Source organism: Eleutherodactylus coqui, chromosome 2 (genome assembly GCF_035609145.1).
Source record: "Eleutherodactylus coqui strain aEleCoq1 chromosome 2, aEleCoq1.hap1, whole genome shotgun sequence".
Classification (NCBI taxonomy): domain Eukaryota; kingdom Metazoa; phylum Chordata; class Amphibia; order Anura; family Eleutherodactylidae; genus Eleutherodactylus; species Eleutherodactylus coqui.
Window position 1 is genome coordinate 209,388,847 of NC_089838.1, and position 19,640 is coordinate 209,408,486.

Below are 19,640 nucleotides of genomic sequence, written 5' to 3' on the forward strand. Positions count from 1 at the left end.
ATTCATGAATGGGTGAGTGAGTGCTGCCTCTGATTGGCTGAGCACAGGGACCAATCAGGGGCAGCTCTCAGCTGTCATTCAATAGCTGAGAGCTGCCCCTGATTGGTCCTTGCGCTGAGCCAATCAGAGGCAGCACTCACTCACCTATTCATGAATTCATCAATTGGTTAAGTGAGAGCTGCCTCTGATTGGTGAGGGCAGTGACCAATCAGAGGCAGCCCATTCAGCAGGCGGGGATTTAAATCCCGCCTGCTGAATACTACACAGAGCAGTTCCGGAGAACTGCCGGCCGGCCGCGGCTGAACTCCGGCTGCACGGACAAGGTGAGTAGATATATATATTTTTTTACACATTTTAGGATGATTTTCAGGGAAGGGCTTATGTTTTTAAGCCCTTCCCGAAAATTCATCCCGCGCTCGCCCGCAGCCTATTGCTTTCAATGGAGCCGGCTGTATTTCCGGCTCCATTGAATTCAATGGGCGAACATCATTCTTCTCTGCCACAGCTGTTACAGCTGTGGCAGAGGAGAATGATCTTTGTAGTATATGTTCTCAATGGGGTCGGCGCTGCTGCCGCCGGCCCCATTGAGCGCATATATAGAACACAAGGAATCGCAGAACGCAGATAGGCGCGATCTGCGATTCCTCGTGTCCTATAATTTATCGGACATCCGCATAAAAAGCGTCCATGTGACCGATCCCATTGCGAAGCAATAGTTCTATATATGTGCAGATCGCATGCGCAAATCGCACGAAAAACCGCCCGTCTGACCGAGGCCTCAGTGATTTTAGTTAGATGTTTCTATGGTATACTGAAGTTCAACTATATAATATTTCCTACGTTTCTAAACTTCTATTAATAAATACATCAAATTTAGGCAAAGACTTAATATGTACAGTGCTGACCCTTTTTCTTTTTAAGACTTCTGCAATTTGCCCCAGCATGCTGGCAACCTGCAACTCATTCTGGTCTAATCAGTGCTTGGAGTTTATCACAATTTCTGTATTTGTTTGTCCACGCGCTTTTTGGATTGATCACAGGTTCTCAGTGGGATTAAGATCTGGGCAGTTTCCTGGCCATGGATCCAAAATGTCAATGTTTTGTTCACCAAGCCACTTAGTTATCACTTTGGCCTTGTGACACAGTGCTCCATCATACTAGAAACAGCATTGTTCATCAGCACATTGCTCCTGGATGGTTGGGAGAAGTTGCTCTTGCAAGATGTTTAGATACCATTCTTTATTCATGGAAGTTGGTAAAACTGTGAGTGAGCCCACTCCTTTGGATTAACAGTAATCCCACACATGAAAGTCTCAGGATGCCTTGTTGTTGGCATGAAAACAGGACTGATGACAGCGCTCACCTTTTCTTCTCTGGACAATCAGCTTGGGGCATCTGGAAGAATGTCTGAAGGGGTCTTCATCAGAGAAAATACTGTACAGGAATTGGACTGCAAAGAACTGGGGTGACGTTATCATGATTTAACTTCAGTATACCATAGAAACAACGTTTGGCCAGAACTGTATAGGGTGGCCACACAAATACCCAGCCAGATTGTACTGTACGTGTGTGGAGCTGCTTGTTGCAGTGCTACAATAACCAAAGGGAATCAATTTAAGCTGAATTAGAATGGCAAACAGTTTCTAATCTGTAAAGGATAAAGATACATGTAGGACTTGGAACAAACAAAAAAGTGAGCTTTATTATCTTACAGAAAATGTTCAAAATGACTTATACAAAAAGGTGCACAGCTGAGCGTGATGGAAAGAATAGCAAGCAGCATTTCCGGGGTCAGTGTTTCACATGCCGCTCATATTTGTCTCTGTAGTTTACCAACATCACAAGGTGTTGTAGGGTATCCATCAGAGATAACTGCATTAGGCGTCATGTCCACAGCATGAATGGAATCCAGCACCGCCCGCGGTGAGTGAGCCCTGCATACCTGCATTTCCCTGGCAGCGCCATCTGTGTGGATCGCTCCACTTCTGGGTTCGCTGTACTGCACATGGTCCTCATGGCTCGCCGTCAGACATGTGCAGTACAGTTTTTTTTTTTTTTTAACTCTGCTGCTTTCCCGAGGATCTGCGGCTCGTCCGCAATGGCAGCTGTGGGTGGGCCAAGGATTGGACGGCTTCCATTGACTTCAATGGAAGCTGTCCGTGCAGGAACTGCACAAAAATGGAGTATGCTGCGATTTGTTTTCCGGACCAAAAGGTCCACAAATCAATTCCGCACATTTCAATCCATTTGCAGACGTCCATGCATCTCTATGGGCGGCTTGATTTCCCCGTGGACATTGGGCCTTAAAGTGTCCTAGAGTGGGGAAATGAAAGCTATAATCTGATTGACTTCTATGTGCAGCTCCTCCCCTTTGTGGATCCTTTAGTTGACCGATTTATTTTATTTCATGAACTGCATTAATTCTTTCATGCCATTTTTTAAAATTGCTATCAATGAATAATTGCATGGTTGTGCTGATTTGCCTTAAATGGATTTCCTTTGGTTATTTTGGCTCTGGAACACACATGCTCCACACACATATCTATCCAGAGGCAAAAGAGATCTTTCCAGCATTGCATAAGGATATTTTTGTGGATACCCTGTATCTTTAAAATGAATAGGAAAAACTTCACTGAGAGCCATGACTTATTACAATATCAGCGCTGACTCCTCACAGTTGAGTTAGCACAATTCCTCCCAGCCTTATTCTAAAATCAGATATTGGAATTTTGGGATTTGTTTTAATTGCAAAAAGGCATCCAACTATATACCAATGACCATGGTTTTGGAATTATAGAATTATTTTTTATAGTATACATGTATAATGTTTGTGAGCTCACATATACTCATTCTATTAAGTGTACTTCTCATTGCAAACCTTACAAAATCAGGCCTATCTCATTTTAATGATTCAAGACCTAAAGTGAAACTCCACTTTCAGGACAAAATTCAGTCCTGGGACTGGAGGAGATTAGGGGTTAATTACCTGAAGTTGTTCTTCTTTGGAGTCCCTTCAATCCACCAGTTCTGGGTCCCATTTTCAGCTATCCAAGATAGCTGACACAATCTTCAGACTACCTGATCCCAACAGTCCATTGGCAGTTAGACTACCAATGCACTACATCTGCTCTCCGATTGGTCAGAGCTGCTTATGTGATCAGCACTGGCTAGAAAGCAGAGCACAGTGATTGCTACAGCCATTTTTGATGACCAAGGGTGAGAAACTGGCAGATCGGAGAGGCCGCAAAGAACAACTACTGGTAATATACCTCCTTCCCCTCTGGTCCTAGGACAGAATTTTGTCCCAAAACTGGAAGGTTGTTTAATGATTTATGCACAGGAAGCTACCTGACCAGTAACTTAAATGGCAAATGTATTTTTCTTAAAGTGGAAATTTTAAGGTGGAAAAAAGGAAGTGACTTTTTCTAGATACTGCATTTCTCTCTCACCCTATTTAGAGATATAACCTGAAATAGATATAATGTATTTCCATTAAGACTTACTACTTGATTTGCACCATGAGAATATTCAATACTTTGTCTCTCCTCCTGAATATTCTGCACTTCTGCAACAAACATCATCAGGTCCTGGGAATCATTAATGTTTTCCGGTGATTTTTTTTCCTCTAATTAATGTGGCCAGCAGAGATGGGGTAGGGCATTGCCTGAGTGCTGCCAAATCTCCTCCTATTTTCAGCTCTCAGCTCGATACCAATATAACTGTAACACACTACATCCTGTTATCTGAGATGAGCTTTACTGCTCAAGTGTCCTAACCGTGACTTTCTGATCTCGCACATCACTATGTGAATGAAGGTTTAACCAGTGCTCTTGTGAGGAGGTTCTTAGTAATGACATGCAGTAAGATGTCTGCACGTAGAGATTACATTCACCCCTCCTCAATTAGGACCCTTTCACACAGCAGGATTACCATTCAAAATAAATTGTTGGACCGTGCGAGTTTGAACGATAATCGTTCAGTGCTCACACAGCCAGTGATTAAACGTCAGAACAAGAATTAGTTTGCTTCTTGTTCGTTGTTCATTTCACCCAGGCATAAAAATAATTGTTCGCTCATTCACACGTAATTACATATGAGCAGCGATCGTTTAGCCGTTCACGTTCACTGGTACAGCGAACGCGAGCGACTGAACGACTTGCGAAAGCAATTCCTAATGAAATTGCAAACGATTTATCTGCTTGTATAGACAGGCTGTACAAGTGAACAAGCAAACTCTGTTATCATTATAGTAACATGACGTACTGTAATATTATGCTCCCAGTGGAGCGCTCCACAGGTCCCTTATAAGACCACATGTCTAGTATGGAATTCAGTTTTGGGCTCTATATTCTAAGAAGGATATAGGAGAGCTGGAGGGGGCTCAAAGGGCAACAATTATTAAATGCTAATTAAATGGGATGGGTAGTTTCTTTTCTAATGAGAGGCTAGAGAAAACTGGCTTGTTTAGCTAGGAAAAGAGGCACTTTAAGGCCCGATTATCGCTCAAAATTCGCTCAAAAGCCATCTGTTGAGCAATAATCGTTGCGTCTAAACGCGCGGCCATCGCGCACTGTTTGAGCACTATTTAGTCATCGGTGCTAGAAATCACTAATGACTGTTATCAGCGCCGCACACTGATTTTCCCAGCGAGTGGCGCCAGTAGTATTCTTTCAGCTGGTATACCGCTGGCAGTTCTCAGTGGGACACCAGCTGAAAGCTCCGAGAACAATGCAGCTGTTTGCATATGCAAAACAGTTGCTTTGTTCTCTGAGCTATCGCGGTGGTATCCTGCTCCGCCTGCATTAACGTTTAAGTAGCTAATGAGCTACTTAGAGTTATGCAAAGATGATTTCTCAAAACTGTCACTCAAACTGTCGTTTGAGTGAATTTTCAGCGATCATCGTTCCATGTAAATGGGCCTTTAGAGAGGATCTCATTTACATGGATAAATATATGTGTGGTCAGTACAAAGAACTAATATAGGACTGTACAGAGGACGTTTATTGCACGTGAAACAAAGACAATTTATGCCTGTCTACAGGAAAGGTTTCTTTACAGTTAAATTAGTCAAAGTATAGAATGCCCTATCTGAAGAGATTGTAATGGCAGTGATATTGACAGCATTCAAATAAATACTGGTATTGCTTGGTTTCACGAACAAAGATTTTAATAGGGGGCTGTCCGCATTCACTACAGGCTTACTAGCGGCTGGAAAGTCCAATATCCTGGATTCGGTACTGCAATGTTTCAGTTCTTTCTCAGTCTCCTCTTGTCCTCGAAGGCGGCCCAGCGAGCATTCTCAAAAGAGGAGGCAGCTTGGTAAGTGATGAGCCTCCAACAAGGGCTAGATGCTTACCCAGTGACAAATAGCATTAATGATTATAATAAAACCCACACATAATTATGTAAAATGTATTTTAAAAACTTGAATTTGATGGACCTATGTAGAGTAAGATCATTTTAGCATAGTGGTTAGAAACCAACGTTGCTAGCATATATCTAGACACATCACTGTTAATGCCGTCAGACAGCCATACCCAGATAGAGACGCAGTACCAAAGTTGCTCATAGCCTATCCCAAGCACTAAGTGTTTAGACACGGTGTAAAATCAAGTAAACTCAGTAATCTCTACTTACCACAGTAACACTTTACTGCAGTCAATCACCATTAAACACTTAGGCACTTAGTGAATTTCCCCCACTAATGTAAGCCAACATTAAAACACTATACTCTGCTACAGACACTGCAAGGAAAGTAATGTGAACCTATCATGAAAAAGAGCAAGAAGACATAGAATACATGATACATATGAGAGCTCAACTATTGGTATAATGCCTCCATGTTAAGCAGTAGCGCATAAACAGATGCTTAACACCTCTAAGATCACTTTTTATTAGGAACTTGGGATTTCATAAAGCCGGCCGCGTATTGATGTTCTTCATCAAAATGTTATCAAAAATGCCATCTTAAGTTTTTACACACCTGCTCTTTAAGCCATTTATACTTTCATCAGTTCTTCTTCACTTCCATCTTTTTAGATTGCCCTTCGCTAGATACCATAATGCATGAAGTACAGAAACCCCCTCCTGACCTGATATTTTCACCATCGTTTGCAGAAACTGATTACAATGAAGACTGCTTTATTTCTGATTTTCCTTTCTTTTTAAAAGTCATGTCTGCAGCTCTGAGTAACAATTACTATATAAAAAGGGATAGCTAATGCTTGGCCTGTGGTCCCATAAGAGAACAGTACTAAACAAGAGAACTGGTAATTTCATAAAATAAAAGTCATCTGCCCCTTTGCTGCATCTTTTAAGGATCTAGGGAAATGTGCATCTATTAAATCAGAAGGTTGCAGGGAAAAGCTGGATGCCAGCAGTAAATGTTCAGTTGCATAGGCTATATGGCTCTAGAGATTTGTCCGAATGTGAAAAATAAAGAAGAAAAAGGACAGAGAGCCAAATGACTAGCACAGTGCAACCCTGATCAGCTGTGAAGAACAGGGCTCAGAAGTTTTAGCTAGAGACCAACATTTGTTTGGTGTGAAATCAGAAATAGCTTATAATGCATACTAAACTACAGACCTTATATTTGGCCCAGGTGTTGTACGGACTACATAATTAGACAGAGTCGGACTACTATATAAGTCTTATAGCCACTGAAATGCTCAACAGGGCCCAATTATTTACATTGGCCTATCATGATTATTGGGCAAGAGAATTAGTGGTTGAATGTGAGTATAGAACAAGTATGACATTGATACAGTCGGCCAGGAGAGTGACGTAAAGCTATGCACTCTTCTGTAACCATTAAAAAAGCAACTTTTCAAATAGTTGTCATTTACAGTATCATTCTTTTTTTGTGCTATGGTCCTATGCAACGCTAAGAGTCTCCATAGTTGCAAATTACATAACTGCCTAATGTGTAGTCTAACCCATCATGTCACTCCCTTCACCTGTCCGCTCTCCTACTGTAAAAACATACCAACCTCACCTGATCCCCCCCACTGCTCCCATTCTATAAGTGTTCATTGCCCCCACTGCTCTCTACTCCCTGCTGCAGCAATGACACCAAGGCCATGCGACTGCTGCTGTTGTCAGGAGGTCATCACTGCTTCAGCAAGAAGTAGAGAGCAGTGGGGAACCTTTGGAAAGGGAGCAATGAGAGATCTGACCTAATATTTCTATACCACCCCACACGTCCTTGCAAGATCCCCTCCTCTGCTCTCCCCTAGTGAGCTTCTCACCTAGTTGTCTCCAGCATTTCTCCCATACGTCACCTATACTTTGGAACTTGCTACCTCAACGCATCAGGCTCTCCACCATGTCAGAAAGCTTCAAAAAGGAAGCTAGAACTCCATCTCTTCAGACAAGCCTATAATCCACAGTAACCCTGCTGCCCCCACAACAGGAGCACCTTTTACCCTCATCTCCTTTCCACTGTACTCCCTCCGAGACAGGGTCCTCTCACCTGTTAGTCTTTTAGTAGTTGATTATCATTCCTATTGTTTTATATATGTAACGTGGTAATACGAATATGTAGTGCAATGTACAGTAGTTAAACCGCTATTTTTCATTAGTACTGTGCCCTGGAATAAATGACGCTTTAAAATATATAGACAACAACAAATAACAAGCCTTCTTTTATGCTTTTACAGTGTGGAGAGAAGAATTCAATCATTTTTTGGCTGGATAACCCCTTTAAAGATGCCATACTTGTGTTATAAATTATGCTGCTAATATACACAAGCACTAGTCCAACCATGGAGAATGGTATTACCAGTCAGTCTTAACTATTGCTCATTTAACTAGTTTTCTTAAATAAAAAGGTTGCATAACATTTTAGGCTGAATTATGCACTAATGTTGATCCAGAGGAAGGCAAAAAAACAACCCAAAGATGGAGAAGACAATTATTCTCATTTAAAGGGAAATTCCTTCCTGACTATAAATCTGGCAATCGGAATAATCCCAGAATCAACAACCCTTCTGAAGTAATTAGTGACTGTAACATGTAATATTGTAACACTCAAGAAAGGAGTCTAGGCCCCTCTTAAAGTTTTATCAAAATTTGCCATCACCACGTCTTCAGGCAGAGAGTTCCATAGTTTCACTGCTCTTACAGTAAAGAAGCCTCTTCTACATCGTTGTAGAAATCTTCTTTCCTCTAGATGTAGAGGGCGCCCCCTTGTTACAGTCACAGTACTGGGTATAAACAGATCATGGGAGACATCTTTGTATTGTCCCCTGATATATTTATACATAGTCTTTTTCTAAAATGAATAACCCCAATTTTCATAACCTCTCTGGGCATTGTAGTCTGCCCATTTATTAATTCAGCTGCCTGCCTTTGAACCCACTCAAATCTTTGGTATGTCCTACTCGAGTACCAGTGCCCAAAACTGTACACAATATTCCATTTTACATACATATATATATACACACACGTACAAGTATATACATATCATGAATACATACATACATACATATATACACATATACACAAGCATATATATATATATTTAAAACACTATAATACATTTGAAAGATCTGCAACTCTACAATATACTTTTGTGCTTTACAACCCAACATTTTCAACCTCTCGATTTGCAGTGCATGGAAACATTCTTGTAACATACAGAGATTTACAAGCCATATAGTCCTAATACCTCTCCCTGCTACAATTGTATCCAGTCTAGCGAGCTGCTGTAGTAGCCCGAAGTGCAGGCTGTTTATTTTACAAAAGGCCGACTAAACTGAATTCAATTGTAGCAAATTGTAGCAAACTTCCTTATATAATGATGCTCTATTTTCATAAAAGGGAAGGCTAAAAAAAGAACTTTACAAGCCGGTAAATAAACACATATGTGCATATAAGTATATCCTTAAAGGGGTTTCCAGGAAAATCTAAATGATGGTCCTGCTGCTACAGGAACAAATAAACTTTTCGATATGGTTATCCTAGGAATTCGACTTTATTCAAGCATCGCCAGATCTGCCAGGGACAAGATGATTTGTTGTCCATACTCTTGACACTTGGCTGCAGTCTTTACAGTGGTAATGTGGCTATGGATGACACTTGGGATGATAGGTTGTCAATGTCAGTAGTATGGACGACAAGTAATTTTATGCAAGAGTAAACAGCCAGCAGCGATAAAACTATCCTATGGACATAGCTGCACCTTTAGAACTGAGATCTGTCAGCATTTGAATAATTATAGACATATCTAGCATATCTAACATTGAAAACTGAATGGAAAGAGATGACTGAATGTAAATTTTACAGCTCCAGGGAGATTATTTCTATTTACAGGATCACAGTAGTATGTGTGTGTGAACGCAGAGGTTAGAAAATGTAGGTATAACCTACTGAAAGCCTGAGCTGCGTGTGTAATCTAATGAAGACGTGATATGTGGCACTGTATTCTAGCACTCAGTAAACATTCCTACCTTGAGAATCTACACTGCACACATTAATAGTCTCTCTTACCTGTAACCTTGACACAAGATAATTTCTAAGAAAGGCACCAGAGACATTGAAAATCTATCACCTATTATGATGTTCTACAAAATGAATGCACCTCAGCAACTAAATCCTCCACATTTGTACTTGGATAGCAGATCCATTAGCAGCGCAGCAGAATAGATGGGGTTTTTATCCCGCTGGCTGAATTTATATGTTCAGATGATTTAATATTAGGCACTGGTTCATTCATGTTTAATATTTTGGGAAGCAGAAAACAGGAATCATTTCAACACACCCAAGTCTATGGCTATGGATAGCGACTGTACATATCCGCATAACTACAAGTGACACTATGTAGCTACAACCGACTCACTTTGAAGAATAGAATTATCAGTACTGAATACATATTTGTGCCAAAATGTAAAAGATTCTTTTCACCATTCATTTTCCAGTAATCAAACAATCCTCTTAAAATGGGGTTGTCTCATTACAGCAACCACTTCTCATAGGCCCTATCAGGACATAAAGACATCATCAAGTGGGGTCCTTCGGGAAGCTGTTCAATGGGGGGGGGGGGGGGGCGGTTACAGAAGCTAATTCGAGGTGATTAGCTGATACTTGGGCTAATTTTGTTTATAAAAAGAGTGTCAGGACTTGAATTTTGGACCTCCTGTGCTCCGGACGGTGTCTCTCCCAGTGAGCTATCCAGCGGGCCGGACAAGCTTGCCTACTGAACCTAACCTTGTTTCATGCTCCTGTTAAACTAGTTCATGCCTTCCCCTGGCCCCGCCTTACTTCTAATCAGGCTCATTATGAAAGCTTGACCCTGCCACTGCACCAACTCACGATTATTGCGCTTACAGCTGTGATCAAGCTCCTCTTCTCTACAACAAGCATCCTCCCGGTAACGACTCCTGGCTTTCCTCTGACAACGCTACTCGCCTCCTCCATATGCACCACGACCTGAGACTTCCCGATAATGACTTCTGGCTTTCCTCCCGACAACACTACTTGCCTCCTCCGTCTGCACTGCGACCGGAGACTTCCCGCTAAAGAGTCCTGGCTATCCTGAGTACTCTTTAGTGACCTGCAAGGCTACTACACCCATGGCTCCTATCCAGTGCCGGAAGACGCTATGAAGGGATTGTTTTATTTATGTCTTGTATTTAACAGCTAACTAACAAACTCCTAGTACAAGTTCTGTAACACCATTACATGTCCCGCATCTGGTTCATAAGCATGCAATTTTCCAATCTCATAGAAAAAGGCTTACCTGTCAAGCTGAGGGCTCGAATCTGTGTCACTACCACGTAATTCACTACAGCTCTCCAATCTGCAACATCAAATGAATTACCAAATTAAACCATTTAATAGAAGCTGCCAGGCGGACATGTAAAAATCTAGCAGTACATTGTGTATGATATTTGAATAGCACGTCATATCAATTACAGCGTACAACACTGGAGTGGACGCTTCAGTCCTTCACTCACAGTCCTTGTAAGAGTAAAGTAAACAATACTGCATAGATAATCTCCTAAATCACATATTGTCAGATACCTAAAGAGGACAATTCATATATACATGTCTAAAAAGTGGAATTAAATCCTGTCCTGAGGCTTTGTTCACAATTCTGTTGAATCTCTCTATTCTACTGTTCTGTCATGGAACACAAAAACAAATAATGGATCAATCGTATGATGGAAACCTTTGTAGTCGGTGGGTTTCATGGTGTCTGACAGTTTAGCAAAGCACGCAGCATGTTGCTCTAGTTTTTTACGGCTTTTATGATGGAAAGCTTGTACGAAACCTTCAAATGGAGGTGTGAACAGAGTCTAAAGTAGAAGTGTGGATGTGATGATTGATTTGCATTTACTGTATTTGCATACCCTTCTGCGGGATCAATATACTTCACCGTAGTGAATGAGAATTTGTTTCATTCCATTCACGTAGTGCAGTTGAAGACCACCTGGTTTTCAGTGCATGCTGCAGCTTTTAAGCCCACAGTATGAAGTACCGGTCAAAATGATGCCACAGTTTGCTATGGTGTGAAAACCAGATCTAAGAAGACTACGTCCATAGAGTTTTATATATTTGATTTTCCTAGAACTGGCAGTTTTAACATATCTTTTCATAAGGGCTCCATTACTACTAGAGATGAGCGAGCATACTCGGATAAGCACTACTCGCTCGAGTAATTGGCTTTATCCGAGTATCGCTGTGCTCGGGGCTAAAGATTCGGGTGCCGGCACGGAGCGGGGAGCTGCAGGGGAGAGCGGGGAGGAACGGAGGTAAGATCTTTCTCTCCTTCTCTCCCGCCCGCTCTCCCCTGCTCCCCGCTGCGACTCACCTGTCAGCCGCAGCGGCACCCGAATCTTTAGGGACGAGCACAGCGATACTCGGATAAAGCACATTACTCGAGCGAGTAGTGCTTATCCGAGTACGCTCGCTCATCTCTAATTACTACCCTATCTGAAGCCAGCATAGCATAGAGATGGAGACACTTGGGCCTCATGTCCACTAGCAAAATTGAATTGCGGATTCCGCTGCGGAATCCGCATTCAATGTTGCCCATAGGGAATCATTGGCCATCCGCGGTCAATTAAATTGAAATTTGCACCAGCGGATGGCATTAATGGATGTGCGTTTTCTCACGTGCAGGAGAAAAAACGCAGCATGCTCCATTTTCTGTGGGTCTCCCGTGCGGAACAGGCTTCCATAGAAGTCTATGGAAGCCGTCCGGTCCCGCGGTACACCCGCAGCTGAATTTCTGCTCTCCGGCACACGAGCGCGGGAGAGCAGGAGTTAAAAAAAAATAAATAAATAAAAAGAGTGCACGGCGCATCAAGGATTCTGGATGCTTTCTCTATATACACAGTAAAAACACATACAAGAAAAGTTGTCAAATAAAAAAGTCCAAAATGCAAAAACCAGGTGGGAAAAATAAGTGCACCCTATAATATAGTATCATTCAGTACCACATTTAGCAGCAATAATTAAATATTTTCTATAGGAACATATCTCCTATTATTATGGATAACTCTTCTTTACAACATTGCTTCTGTTTACTGATGCTCATTCATTCTGTTCAGGGCAATACTTTATACACAGCTCTCAAGACCCTCTCATAGCACCCCGTTTCCCCAAAACTAAGATCTACCCTGAAAATAAGCCCTACCCAGATTTTTCAGGGAGGCTGCAAATATAAGCCCCCCCACACCCACACCCCATCCATGAAAATAATCCCTAGCTGCATAAAAAAAGGAATACTTACCTAGCGGGCTCGGTCCGGGTCCTCCTGCTGCTGTCCAGAGCTCCACCGTGCGTCCCGCAGTCCTGATTCACCCGCAGAAGATCATTTCCTGGTTACAGGATTCATAAATCCCCACTCCAGGAAGCGATGGCTCTAATTGGTTCGCAAATGTTGTTTAAATATTCTGTCTGCAACTGGCGGATGAATATGTCCAAAAGCCTGATTTAGACACAACGATTATTTATCGCTCCAAAAAAGCGATTTTTGACTGATAATCGTTGTGTGCTTTTTTACAGCGCAAAGTGATCGCTCAAACGTTGAGCGATCACCTTGCGCTCTGAGCGGAGGATGCAGAAGACAAGCGGGGCCGCTTGTCTTCTGCATCCAGCTGTTCCCCGCTCAGAGCACTCGGGTGTTATACAGCCGAGCGCTCCGAGCGGGAGATGCAGAAGATAAGTGGGTGTTATACAGCCGAGCGCTCCGAGCGGGAGATGCAGAAGATAAGCGGGTGTTATACAGCCGAGCGCTCCGAGCGGGAGATGCAGAAGATAAGCGGGTGTTATACAGCCGAGCGCTCCGAGCGGGAGATGCAGAAGATAAGCGGGGCCGCTTGAGCGCTCGGCAATATTTGAGCGATCACTTTGCGCTGTAATAAAGCACACAACAAAGATTTTTCGAGCGATAATCGTGTCTAAACCAGGCTTTTAGACATATTCATCCGCCAGTTGCAGACAGGATATTTAAACAACATTTGCGTTACTTTTGGACTGTGTACGTGTGACCCATGCATTCTACTGCTGATGTGTTTTGCTGATTTCTATTGTTAGCATACCCCAATTACGTTACAGTTAAGCATATTTTAGTCTGTTAGGTTGTCTTAATGTTTCTGGGTAACCGCATACTGCTTATCTATTAACAGAAGCTTCTACTGCCAATTTAATCTCCAAGTATATTTATTATGATAAAAATACATATTTTTGTAAGACTGGTGTCCGCATCGTACAAAAGTCCCAAGAACCACAATAATCACATGAACCCCAGACCTTTGTAAGCACACAAAATGTTTATGTTCATGACAGCACAAGTAGGGCTGTTATGGAAGGTGCAAAGAAAAAAGGTTTTCTCTCCAAAAAGGATATAGCAGCATGGCTTGGGTTTCCAAATTTGCAGCTCGGCCACAAATTTCTGAAAGATTTTTTGGTCATTATGCACTCTGCTTTTTTGACGAAAACCACACACAGCACATCACTAAACCTCAACCAGCACTCATAGTGGTAGAGCGGTGATGATCCCAGACACACTGCCAAATCAATATCTGTGTTAGTGTGGCCAGCTCAAAGTCCAGATTTCACCCACATGGAAAAAACATAAACGAAAATAAGACCCTGTCCCTGATTTCCACCCTTAAAGAGGCGCTAGGTCTTATTTTCAGGGTATGTCTTAATATACTTACCTAGCGGGCTCGGACCAAGTCCCTCCAGCTGCTCTCCGGAACTCTGACATGCTGAGCTGCAGAATTGATTGGCCAATTCTGGGATACACCTGAAACAATAGTATCAGCTGTATCCCGTGTGAATTCCTGATAACTGATTGCTGATCTTTTAGCATGCTGAAAGATCAGTGATGGCTTAACGAAAACTGCACAATGTCAGTGCAGTTAGACAACAATTATTGCCCAAAAGATGGCTTTGAGCGATTTTTGAGCAAGAATTGTTGTATCTAATAGGGTCTTTTCTCTGGTGTCTGCTAGAGCTGGCATATTTTAACTGGCAGTCCTGCTTTTAAGTTACTATTTGCGCACACACATAGGTATGTTTCGTTTTATAATGTCTTCAGACGTCTGTTGGGGGTATCCAGATTTGTAAAGCTGCAAGAAGATGTGAATCCTTCTAAGCAGACTCTTTATCAGTAACTCCTGCAGATTTGTTCTCTCAGTGTCGTCTGGTCTGTCATGTTTTGGAGCTGCCTCTTTTCTTGTGCAGCTGTCCATCTCTAACAGGCACAGATTCTCCAGGACACGTCTCACACAGCTCCCCAAGTCAACTGGTTGAAAGAATGACAGGTGAGAGCTGCCTGTGATTGGCTGAGCACCTCAGCCAATCACATCCAGCTCTTTCAGCAGGTGGGGATTTTAAATCCAGGGCTGCTGATAGATCAGCACCACAGTGCAGGGGACAGCAGGAGAAGACGCAGCTGTGCCCCAGCAGCTGAAGGGAGGTATCTATTTTTTTGTTTTTTTAAACCACTTTTAAAAATCCCCGCCTGCTGATAGCTCTGATTGTGATTGGCTGAAGCACTTCAGCTAATCACAATTAGAGCTATCAGCAGGCGGGGATTTTAAATCCCCGGCTGCTGATAGCTGAGAGCTACAGAGTCGGGGACAGTGGGAGAAGTCAACGCTGAGCCCTGGCAGCTGAAGGGAGGTGAGTATTGTTTTTTTTTATTTTTTGCACTATTTTAAATGACTTTTCAGGGAAGGGCTTATGAAGCCCTTTCCTGAAAAGCCATAGACGGGATGCCGGCAGTAGGATTCTCTACAGTAGGATTCTTATATGTAAAGCCCTTCCTTGAAAAAGAATGCAGGGAGCCAGCAGACCATTGTTTTCAATGGAGCCGCCGGCAGCAGCCGCTGCTCCATTAACAACAAGCATGCAGCTGTGTTCACGCGTGTTTTTGCTGGTATCTAGGTGCGGACGTATGTACACACCTAAGTACGCACCAAAACACGCTCGTGTGAACCCACCCTCAGACAGTGGCGGCGATGGACAAATAAAAGAGTTATGGTTTTTTTTAAAAGGGGGGAGGAAAAACCGAAAATGAAAGTTAAAAAAAAGGCCATTTAAATAAATAAGGTGTCCGAGTTGAGAAAAGATTTTTTTTTTATAGCTATGCAGACTAGCTGTGCAGCCCCGCCCCCAGACACTGCTTACACTCCTGTGCTTGTACCCTCCAGCACTGAGCTCCACTGACTGACTAACCATTCAAATCCATTGTGTAGCGGCTTTCTTCACACAAACTTAATCCAGAATATATGGGTCTTCCTCCGTTTTCAACCACCTTTCCCCAGTGCCAGCCTAGTGAAAGATAAATATGTCCCCCAAAGTAAATGTCCCTGACTCTGCAATCCCCCCCAAGAAAAAGTAACCCTTTTATACTACCCTCGACAAAAATAAACCCAGTCTGTGCAACACCCACCAAAAAGATATGTGCCCTGTTAGTGCAATCCCTGTGCTTCCATGTTACGACACTGTGTGGAAACCAAGAGTTAGTTGGTTTCTAGGACTCCATATATTCGATATCTGCAGTCATATTTACTCCACAGGTGTTTGCCCTGTGATCTGACTCCTCTGAATCAACGGCTCCTCCTAAAAAGTGTCTCAAGACACTGAGCAAAGTACTGCTGAAGTGAGGAGGAAACTGGAGCGAGGCGTAACAGCAACACAAGTAGAGTAGAAAACCATGCCCAATCATCTCCTTTGCTGCACCATAACAAATTATTCCCTTCAAATTCCACAACTTTTCTCAGGAGTGCGGGGAGAATGCCTTATTAGTTCTCCATGTCCCTTTAATACCATCAGAAACAGCATGTACAAAGATGGAAGGCATACAGCACAATCTATGGAGGCATTCTCAATACATACCAGTAGTATTCTATGTCTGCTACTTTACATATGACAAGTAATTATTAGGACATTATAGTCCCAGTGTTTCTGGTGGCACATCACACTCACAATAGCTTGATTACCACACAAGATAAACACAGCTTGGCTCCTCCCACAGCAGTGACATCACCACAGGTCCTTTAGCCCACCGGATCTCTGTGGTGGTGGTAGGTCAGTGTGTTCTGTCAGGACTGCTGAGTTGTGTCTTCTGAGATAATAACGGCTTAGTTGTATTCTCAGTGTGTTATTTTTGTCCTCCCCTTACAAGAGTCCTAACTGTGTTGTTGTTCTGTCCGTCAGACTCTGTGTTTTATATATGTTGTAGGACCTTCAATGGCGTCACCAGGGGGCGAAGCAATGACGTTACCAAGTTGGAGCATCAGAAGCACTCACTCACATACTACAGACAAGTGGTCGTTAGTAGTTTGATGAAAGCGTATTCCCTGCTACACACAACCACCATATTCTATATATATAAAATTGAATGTATGTCTGTCTGTCTGTGTGTCTGTCTGTTTGTCCTTTATGCGCTACTACACCATTCATCCGATCGCCATGAAACTTTGGGAAGTTGTTGAGTACACTCCTGGGAAGATTATAGGCATAGTACATTTATGCTACGATAAATGGCGCGCGTGCGTGCGTCGTCGACAGTTACGACCCCCCCAAGTAGATCGTTCGATTTCCATCATTGCCACTAATTCTCTCACTTCCCGATGTTGTAGAAACATGAAATTTGGCACGAGCATTGATTATGTCATAAATAGGAAAAGTTAATGGGTCCCAACTCGATTATTCAATTGTAAGCGCCAAAGAATTAGCGTCCAAATTTTACATACGGAATCTAATTTTCTCGCTTCCCAATGTCATAGAAACTTGAAATTTGGCACGAGCATTGATTATGTCATAAATAGGAAACGCTAATGGGTCCCAACTCGATTATTCAATTCTAAGCGCCAAAGAATTAGCGTCCAAATTTTACGTACGGAATCTAATTTTCTCACATAGAAACTTGAAATTCGGCACGGGCATTGAATATGTCATAAATAGGAAAAGCTAATGGGTCCCAACTCGATTATTCAATTCTAAGCACAAAAGAATTAGCGTCCAAATTTTACGTACGGAATCTAATTTTCTCACTTCCCAATGTCATAGAAACTTGAAATTTGGCACGAGCATTGATTATGTCATAAATAGGAAACACTAATGGGTCCCAACTCGATTATTCAATTCTAAGCGCCAAAGAATTAGCGTCCAAATTTTACGTATGGCATCTAATTTTCTCGCTTTCCAATGTCATAGAAACTTGAAATTTGGCACGAGCATTGATTATGTCATAAATAGGAAAAGCTAATGGGTCCCAACTCGATTATACAATTCTATGCGCAAAAGAATTAGCGTCCAAATTTTACGTACGGAATGTAATTTTCTCACATAGAAACTTCAAATTTGGCACGGGCATTGAATATGTCATAAATAGGAAACGCTAATGGGTCCCAACTCGATTATTCAATTCTAAGCGCCAAAGAATTAGCGTCCAAATTTTACGTACGGAATCTAATTTTCTCGCTTCCCAATGTCATAGAAACTTGAAATTTGGCATGGGCATTGATTATGTCATAAATAGGAAACGCTAATGGGTCCCAACTCGATTATTCAATTCTATGCGCAAAAGAATTAGCGTCCAAATTTTACGTACGGAATGTAATTTTCTCACATAGAAACTTGAAATTTGGCACGGGCATTGAATATGTCTCGATTATTCAATTCTATGCGCAAAAGAATGTGTCCAAATTTTACGTACGGAATCTAATTCTCTCACTTCCTGATGTCTATCTATCTATCTATATATATGAATGTCTGTCTGTCTGTCCTTTATGCATTACTACACCATTTGTCCAATTGCCATGAGACTTTGGGAAGTTGTTGAGTACACTCCTGGGAAGGTTACTGGCATAGTACAGTTATGCCCCCCAGACAAAGATCGTTTGATTTCCATCTCAAGCACGAAAGCAAAAGGCATTACGAGCAACGGGATGCGTGTTCAACCAGAAAATGATGCATCCGTCGAACGTTTCGCAAGACAATTGCTGAATATTGAGAATGCTGAGGTAAAATAAAAGCTGTGCTGTGATTGGTTGCTATTTCTTATACTGCTGAGGTAACATGAAAGCTGTGCTGTGATTGGTGGCTACTTCTTATACTACTGAGGTTGCATGAAAGCTGTGCTGCGATTCGTTGTTATATATTATACCACTGAGGTAACATGAAAGCTGTGCTGTGATTGGTTGCTATATATAATACCGCAGAGGTAAAATGAATGCTGCGCTGTGATTGGTTGCTATTTTTTATATTGCTGAGGCAGAATAAAAGTTGCGCTGTGATTGGTTGTTATTTCTCTTACTGCTGAGGTAACATAAAAGCTGCGCTGTGATTGGTTGTTATATATTATACCACTGAGGTAAAATGAAAGCTGTGCTGTGATTGGTTGCTATTTCTTATACTGCTGAGGTAACATGAAAGCTGTGCTGTGATTGGTTGCTATATATTATACCACTGAGGTAACATTAAAGCTGCGCTTTGATTGGTTGTTATCTAGATATATAAAAACGAACGTATGTATGTATGTCTGTCTTCGCAGCAACGCGCGACGGGTAAGCTAGTGTATGATAATTCATATATTCTCAATATCCTTATCCTGGATCTTGCCTTCTTTCACACATGTTCCTGTCACCATAACAGACTTATCCAACATAGAGATACTAAACTAGTTACTTCTGAGTGGAGTGAGATGATCAGATCCCCTCTCTTGGAATACAATAAAGCTCCTTAGGACATGGCTTGGGACGACCTCAGGGTTATTATAATAGATCCTGTAAAGTCCAATTTCTTCTGCATTTTGATGTCCAATCGTCTGGAAATCCTGATCCTCCTGGGGATTATGTGTTATCAGTGTTTTAGGGTATATGGTTCCGTTTCTGTTCGCATCAAGTGGTGGTTAATTTGAACTTTGGCTATTTAAAATGACATCGTAAACCTTTAGGAATTCCAGATATCCTTTAATGAGGCCGCAGTCACCTCATTAGGAGAATACAATAAGCTGTAGCCCTGGAATTGTCGTCTGCCGTTTCGTTAATGGTAATAAAATTGTTGATTGGCAGGTTTTTTTAACACCTCTGTCGGGAGTACTTTTAGGCTGTCCTCTGTGCGAAGCGTTACTTCCATCACTTTTTAAGTTTAATTACAGAGATGTCAGCTATCAG

The 19,640-nt window shown here is 42.0% G+C and overlaps 1 protein-coding gene across 1 annotated transcript in view; it reads right to left on the minus strand.

Moving 5' to 3' along the window:
- LINGO1 (leucine rich repeat and Ig domain containing 1) overlaps positions 1 to 19,640 on the minus strand; it is a 305,364-nt gene that overhangs the window by 222,490 nt on the left and 63,234 nt on the right. The window contains exon 2 of the mRNA XM_066592383.1: positions 10,739 to 10,798. The gene's annotated coding sequence lies outside the window, so the exon portion shown is untranslated. The remainder of the gene's footprint in view (positions 1 to 10,738; positions 10,799 to 19,640) is intronic.